This window comes from Narcine bancroftii, chromosome 2 (genome assembly GCF_036971445.1).
Source record: "Narcine bancroftii isolate sNarBan1 chromosome 2, sNarBan1.hap1, whole genome shotgun sequence".
In the NCBI taxonomy this organism is placed as follows: Eukaryota; Metazoa; Chordata; class Chondrichthyes; order Torpediniformes; family Narcinidae; genus Narcine; species Narcine bancroftii.
In genome coordinates, this window is record NC_091470.1 from 255,866,089 (window position 1) to 255,873,947 (window position 7,859).

Genomic DNA, 7,859 nt, shown 5'->3' on the forward strand with positions numbered 1-7,859 from the left:
CCCCTTACCCCTTTCAATTGCTTCCCACCCTTTACACACGCAATCCTGATGAAAGGGTCTCAGATTTCAGGTTTCAGATTTCAGATTTATTGTCAGAGTACATAAATGAAATCACATACAACCCTGAGATTCTTTTTTCCTGCGGGCCAGGCGGGATTACCACCTATTGATAGTGGAAAAAAAAAACTGCACACAGCATATACATGTAAGGAAATAAAGAACTGTAAAGAGATCATGAATGTAAACAAACTGACTGTGCAATACAGAAAGAATTTAAAAAAATGAATAAAGTAAGAGTCCTTAAATGAGTCTCTGATTGAGTTTGTTGTTGAAGAGTCTGATGGTGGAGGGGTAGCAGCTGTTCCTGAACCTGGTGGCGTGAGTCTTGTGGCACTTGTACCTCTTTCCTGATGGCAGCAATGAGAACAGAGTGTGCGCTGGGTGACATGGATCCTTGTGGATCGCTACTGCTCTCCGACGGCAGCATTCCCTGTAGATGTTCTCTATAGTGGGGAGGGCTTTACCGAGCTTTATGTTCAGGGATATTGGCGTCCCCCATACCAGACTGTGATGCAGCTGGTCAGCACACTTTCCACCATACATCTGCAGAAATTTGCCAGAGTTTACTGTTGTACCAAACCTTTGCAAACTCCTAAGGAAGTAGCGGCGCTGATGTGCTTTCTTCAAGATTCCCCTAGTGTGTCCAGGAAAGATCTTTTGAGTCAATAACTTCCAATAACTTAAATTTGTTCACTCTCTCCACCTCTGAACCCCAATAATCACTGGATTGTACACCTCTAGCTTTCCTTTCCTTCTTTAAAATTAAAAAAAAATTTTCACACTATGAACCATATCAATCAAAATACACACAAACATTTCCCTCTTGAATATACACAGTGGCATTTTCTCCCCTTTTTCCCCCCTACCTTCCCTTCCCACCCCCTCCAAACCCACTAAACATTCAACATATACAATACAATAAACCCATTAAACAATGTCATCACACAATGAAAATAAACAAGAAAATTGTGTCATCTACTTTTACACACTGGATCAAGTCATTTTGTTTACTTCTCATTCTATCATTTTAGAGGGTGGAGGTCCATGGTAGGCCCTCTCTGTTGTGTTCCATTAACACTTCCCAAAATTGTTCAAATAATGTGACTTAATTTTTAAATTATATGTTATTTTTTCCAATGGAATACATTTATTCATTTCTATGTACCATTGCTATACACTCAGGCTCTCTTCTGATTTCCAAGTTGACATTATACATTTTTTTGCTACCGTTAAGGCTATCATAATAAATCTTTTTTGCGCTTCATCCAGTCCCTTTGAAATCCATTCCGAGACACTCGAAGGGCCGAGTGGCCTTTATGACATGGGCCTGGGGCGGGCGGAAGAAACAGAGTTTACACTCCGCACAGATCCGGCAGACCTCGGTCATGTCCCTGACATCCCTGATGGTATACAGCAGGTTCCGGGACTTAATGAAGTGGTACAACCTGGTGACACCTGGAAGGCAGAGGGACTCATGCATAGATGCGCAGGTCCGAGAGAGGGCATTGGGGGAGTCATTAAACTTCCTGGGGCGGTACTGGATGTCGTAGCTGTAGGTTGCCACCTCAACTCTCCAGCACAGGATCTTGTCGTTCTCGATCTTGCTCTTGTTGGTAGTGTTAAACATGAATGCCATAGCCCACTGGTCCGTGAGGAGGGTGAATCTCCTGCCGGCCAGGTAGTGGCACCAGTGGTGGACTGCTTCCACAATCGCCTGGGCCTCCTTTTCAATGGTGGAATGCCCTAGCTCGGAGCCGTGGAGGGTCCTAGAGAAGAAAGCAACGGGGCGCTTTTTTGGTTGAAGGTAGTGGCGAGGGCTACTTCAGAGGCATCGCTCTCCACCTGGAAGGGGGAGTCCTCATCCATGACCTGCATCATGGCATCCGTGATGTCCTGCATGATGACATGATTTCCCAACATTTGTAATCAATGTCTCAGTCAATAAAGGCAAGTCTATCATGTGACTTCTTTACCATTCTATTTACCTGTGTTGTCACTGTTGGGGAACTATGTACTTATAATTCTAGCTTTCTCTGTTCATTTCCTTTCCTCAGGAACTTGCCACTCCATGTGTTCTGCTCTGATTTAACTCCCAAAATGCACAACTTTACACTTGCCTGAGTTAAATTCCATCTGCCGTTCCTTTGCTCATGTACCCAGTTGATCAATATCCAGTTTTAACATAAACATCCTTCTTCACTGTCAACTTATTCACCAATTTTGGTGTCATCTGTAAACTTTCTTTATGAAAAGTTACAAATCTTTCATGGTTGGCATGGATATATTGAGCTAAAGCCCCCCTTTTGGTGGTGAATGTCTGTGAGTCCCACCTATTCTTTTCTGTCTTAGTCTAGACCAGTGGTTTTCAAACTGTCCCCCTAAACTTGCATTCTATCTTAAGCAAACCCTAACCATGTGGTCTGTGATTACTAAGGGATTGCTTAAGGTGATATGTGAGTGAGAAAGAAAGTTTGAGAACTACTGCTCTAGACCCAATTGTTGCTGAAATATTTTGCTTGAGAAAAATTGACATTGGCCCATTTCCTTTGGAGTTATGAAGCCGTGCACATGACGAGTCAATTAGGTACGATTAAAACAGTGATTTTCAAACTTCACATACCACCTTAAACAATCCCTTACTAATCACTGAGCACTTAAGGCATAGGGAATACTTATGGTGGAATGTGTGTTTAGGGGACCAGTTTGAAAACCACTGGTTTAGATGGAGGAGGTGAAGAGTATTGAATGGAATTGTCAATATTCTAAAGATGCATGTTTGGCTTATGAGTGGAATGAAGTGTCAGAAGAATAATGTGTTGTGTTTAGGAAGGGCTGAGGGTTTTGGGGGTGTGGATGGTGCAGCAGTTTGTATGAATGTGAGGTGCACGTGTCTGAAATTGAAGAGAGAAATTTTCTGTGTATAGTGAGCACTCACCTTGACATACTTGTGAGATTATGACATCTCATTCAGTCTTACTCAATATCCTCACTCCTGAAGAAGACACCTATAGCCATCTCTTGACAATTTCTCTGTCGGTGGCCTGGCCCCATTCCCTTCTTTTCACCTGCTTGGACCTCCTTGTTGGACCAGTACTACAAATGTCCCTTCATCCTTCTCAAATCACTGTGTAACAATATATGTGCAGTAACATTGGATTTGAGTGCAGTCCCATTGACAGGTTCAATTTTGCTGCCTCATTCTGGTGGAAATCCTCCCAATATTGTCCTTTTGACCAATTTCATGATTTATTCACAGAAGAACCAACTGGAACCTCTGCAATGATTGATAAAAATATGAAAAATCCTTCTTCCAGGCCCAGATTATCCATTTGAAAAACATTAGTGAACCACTGTTCATTTTTCACTGGATGCCCTCTGGGCCTTGACTGCGTTTTGGGCCAAAAATTTTAATTGACGTTTTATCAATATTTTTAAAACAAAACAAGCACAAAATGATGGCCTGAGTGTACATAAAGGCCAATAAAATCCCATTTATTTGAAGTTAATTACATAGCTGAAGCTTGAACTGAACAATCAAAGAGAATGATGCTGAATCTCTAATGAGCAAGCTGCCTGAATATCCCACAATTATTATCACAAGCTAGTTCCCATGTTTGCATTTTCCAGATTGACAGTAGGAGCTCATTTGTGAGACAATTATTTACATCAATCCAATGCATATTAGCCCTCATTTGCCAACACTGCGTGCACTCCTCAAGTAAAGTCTGTTTTCTAGACTTCATTCAGAGCTTAACTCTTGACAGGCAAGTGTGGCTGGTTTTACTCAGGGATTTGGACATAATTAAGTGCAGAGATCAGGAGAAGCATATTTAACAGGGTGGTGTTCATACTGAAATAGCAAAAGTGAGTGAAGTTTTAGCATGCTTAGATTGGGAGTTGTTGGCACGTATCAACTTTTTGCAAGGCTTAGACAGGCCGTCTGGCTTGTTGCTTAGTATTTGGTGCTTGAATTGTAACCCCCAATGCCCATTTGATTCCATTGTTCCCATCTTTTTGCACTCCTCTGCATTTATTTTTTCCCTTCTAACTTTTTTCTCCATTTCCCTTCCTAGTGGTTTCTCCCTCTACCTGACTCTCCACTTCTCCACTTCTCACACCTCCTGTCCTGTACTCCATCATCTCTGGACCTCTCCCCCAGCTTCATTCCCCCTTTATCTATTCTTCCATTCTCTCTTAGCCTTGATAAGGCATTCAGACCAGAAACGTTGACTGTCCAGTTCTCTGCATGGAAAAACACACAAATGCTGGAGAAACTCAGCAGGTCAAACAGTGCCTTTATGTAGCAAAGGTGAAGACACATCACCAATGTTTTGGGCTTGAGCCCTTCATCAAGGTGTGGGAGAACATGAGAGATGTCCAAACAAAGGGGGGAAGGGGGAAGATCAATGCCTGGAAGCTGTTTGACCTGCTAAATGCCTCCAGAATTTCCTTGAGTGCTCTTTCAATATGTGAACATCCTTTTCAAGATGAAGTGTTGATAGAATGGATGGAGAAGTTGCTTTGTGTGATTACCTGAGCTGCATTCACAAACCTCCGCAATATCTTCCGGACTTGGGCTGGGTGGTTCCTGCACCAAGCTGTGATGCATCTGGCAGGGTACTTTCTAAAAAAATGTTAGCAACATTCAGAAAATGCTGAATATCCTGAGACTTCTGAGGAAGTCGGGGTGTTGTTCACATAGCTTACTTGACCATCGTAAATTTGTCCCCAGAGCAGAGCTGTTCATAACCAAAATATATGGGTTTAAGGTACAGAGTGGAAGGTTCAGAAGGAATCTGAAGAAGATTTTAATCACCCAAAGGATGGTTGAAGTTTAGAACACATTGCATGAGAGGGAGGTGGAGGCAGAAACTCTCACAGTATTTTGGAAGTACCTAGAGCATTGGTTTTCAAACTTTTTCTTTTCACTCACATACCATCTTAAGTAATCCCTATGCCATAGATTAATCGCTGAACCAGACAGGAGGACAGGTGGCCTCAGAGGTTACAGGCAATCATAAGGGATTACTTAAGGTGGTATGTGAGTGGAAAGAAAAAAGTTTGAAAGCCACTGATGTAGACAAACACTTGAATTGCTAAGTCATAGAAAACTATGAAACAAATGCTGGTAAATGGGATTAATATGTGGGTGCTTGAGGTCACCAGGGATATGGAGGGCTGAAGGGTCCGTTTCTGTGTTGTATGACTCCATGACTCTAAAAGCAAATATTTTTTAAGCCATAAAGTTGTGTCATCAGATCATCAGGCAATGTAATGGGCTATCCTTATGCAACATGACCTTTATATGACTCCAGAGTTACTTCTGTACAATATGTTTGACTCTCGTTACATTGCATCATTAGAGCCTCCTTTTATGCATGGAGCATAAAAATTCCAATGTTTTCTATCCCATCATTATTAAAAATTTACAAAGTATTTCCAAACTGGAGATACCTTATTTGGCATTTCCACAATGAAAAACTGAGCTCCGAGTGTCTCACTATTTTAGAACAGGCCTAAAACTCATTGGGATTCCTATTTTTAGCAATGAGAACATTAGTTGAAAATTGTGATCTCATTAGCCTTGCTTATAATTTAGTCTATGTCCATGTCTTTATTTGGTAAGAAGATGCCTCTTATATCTTAAAAAAAGTGTCTTAAAAGAACTGTTCTGCAGGGAAGAAGGCTCACGTTTTGCCATGATGGATGTTTTACACATGCAGTGATGATGTACTTCTATTTACATCAGTCTGTCAGTTGCTTGGAAACAGACAAGGTTTGCCTCACATTTATTTTTGCATGAACACTTGAACTTTCAACAGGCAGCTGAGCTGTGCATTCATAACAGGGCTCCGATTCTCATTATGATAGCATGGTACAAGGGGGCCTTGACAAAAATAAAAGGTAATTATGGTGATACGACCACCAGCCTATTGCAGGGGCGATCTCTGTAACCACCTAAGGGGCTGATTCCACCTGGCCGCCTGTCAATCAGCCAACCTGAATAGACCATCTAAGGGGCTGACTCCACCTGGCTGGCTGTCAATCAGCTGAGTTGAATAGAAACCTGAGCCGGCCCCTCCTGAGTCAGTCACACGGGGAGCCACCAAGGCTTGAACTGGAGTTCAGAATTTTACTGGAATAAAGCCTATTGTACAGTCTTTTGAGTTTTGTGCCTGCTCGCTGCTACCTCAGCGCACCATAGTAATGATGGCTGGAAATCTGAAATAAAATGAGAAATAGTTGGAGCTGAAAGTGGGATTTGCCTCAAGAACACTTGTGGCCACTGTGGACCTGATCCTTCAGGATCGGTGCCAGACTATTTTGTTCCCTAGGTCATGCTGAGGACAGGGTGGGGTTTGGGGGATGCTGACCAGGCTGAACTGCCAGGGTTGGGGGTGGTGGGGGGGGGGGGGGGTGGAATGCTGACCAGGCTGACCAGTAGGTGCAATACCTGATGTGACATTTGACGTGCACTGTACCACTTCCTCCTCCACCTTACCAGACTAACACACTTGCTTATAGTGTGTTAGGCAGAACAACATCATTCATGATGCAGAGGTGCCAGAGCTGTTGGAATCTCTCTTCAACAGCGTCCCTTTGAGGTCTGCACCCTCGATGGGTGTCTAGTTGGGCTAATGGTAGCACCAGCCCTGGGTTCCTTAAGTGTCAGGAATTTTGATAACTCTTTGGCTTACAGTAAATCAGCAGAGGTACCTGGGATAGGAAAAGGGATTTACATTTCATTTATGATAACCATTAATCAACCTAATCCCTCCTCTGATGTCAAGATTATGCTGCTGCTGTATGGAGCTGGGGAGTGTGGGGCCATGACCTTTCAGCGTTTATCCACAGGGTCCTACTATTTGCTTGCACCCCATTAAATTGCCTATAGGATGGGACCAGTGGTGGCTTTTAGCCTCCAAAATGGCAACGGCCATTTTTGAAAGACCAGACTTCAAAAATGCGGGTACTGAGGAAGCAGTAGACTGGTGCATGGCACTGGAGAAGGAGGACAGCCCCCTCAGTTCTCATGATCTGAGAAGAAAAAGTATGGAAAAGGTCCCTATGAAGTGAGACACCACAGCAGTGGAACAGGCTTCAGCTTGGGGTGTGGCAGCCAAAGGTCCTAACACCTGGCCATGGGCTGCTGGTGACAGGCTTCTGGGAATCAGACAGTGCACCCAGGATTTGTGAGGGTGCCGATGGCAAGCAGAGCTACTGAAGGCCCTCAGCCACTGCTGGCTTTCTAACACTTCAGGGAGATGCAACTTGGGATATCTTGAGCTCGGATTAATCGCTGAACCAGACAGGAGGCCAGGTGGCCTCAGAGGTTACAGGCAATATTTCCAGCACCTTCTGTTTTCATTTCATGATAACCTTGAGTAAATTTGTTTATCTTTCATTGCTGCTCCAGTTGTGTTGTTAATTTCACAGACTGGAATAACATAGTCACATAATCTTATGTTTTTATGGATGGATAAGGTTTAAGGTGGGAAACAATTCTATTAGTTGTATTAGGAATGAAAGTGACATAAAGGTTATTGATGGCCCTGAGTATTGCTTGGGAGGAATATGTAGGAATAATCTCAAGGAATAATGACTTTCAATCAGGTGAAAAGGAGGAAAGCAAACCAATTGTAATAAATACAACCCTTGACCCAAGGAGCACTGACTCTAGTTTGTAAATTACTCTCTATAATTGAGTTTTGAAAAGAAGGTCTGAAAGAATGAACTGAATAAGAGTTATTTGTCAGGGAGTTGTATATATTTCTTTGTCCACATTTGATCAACCCAGC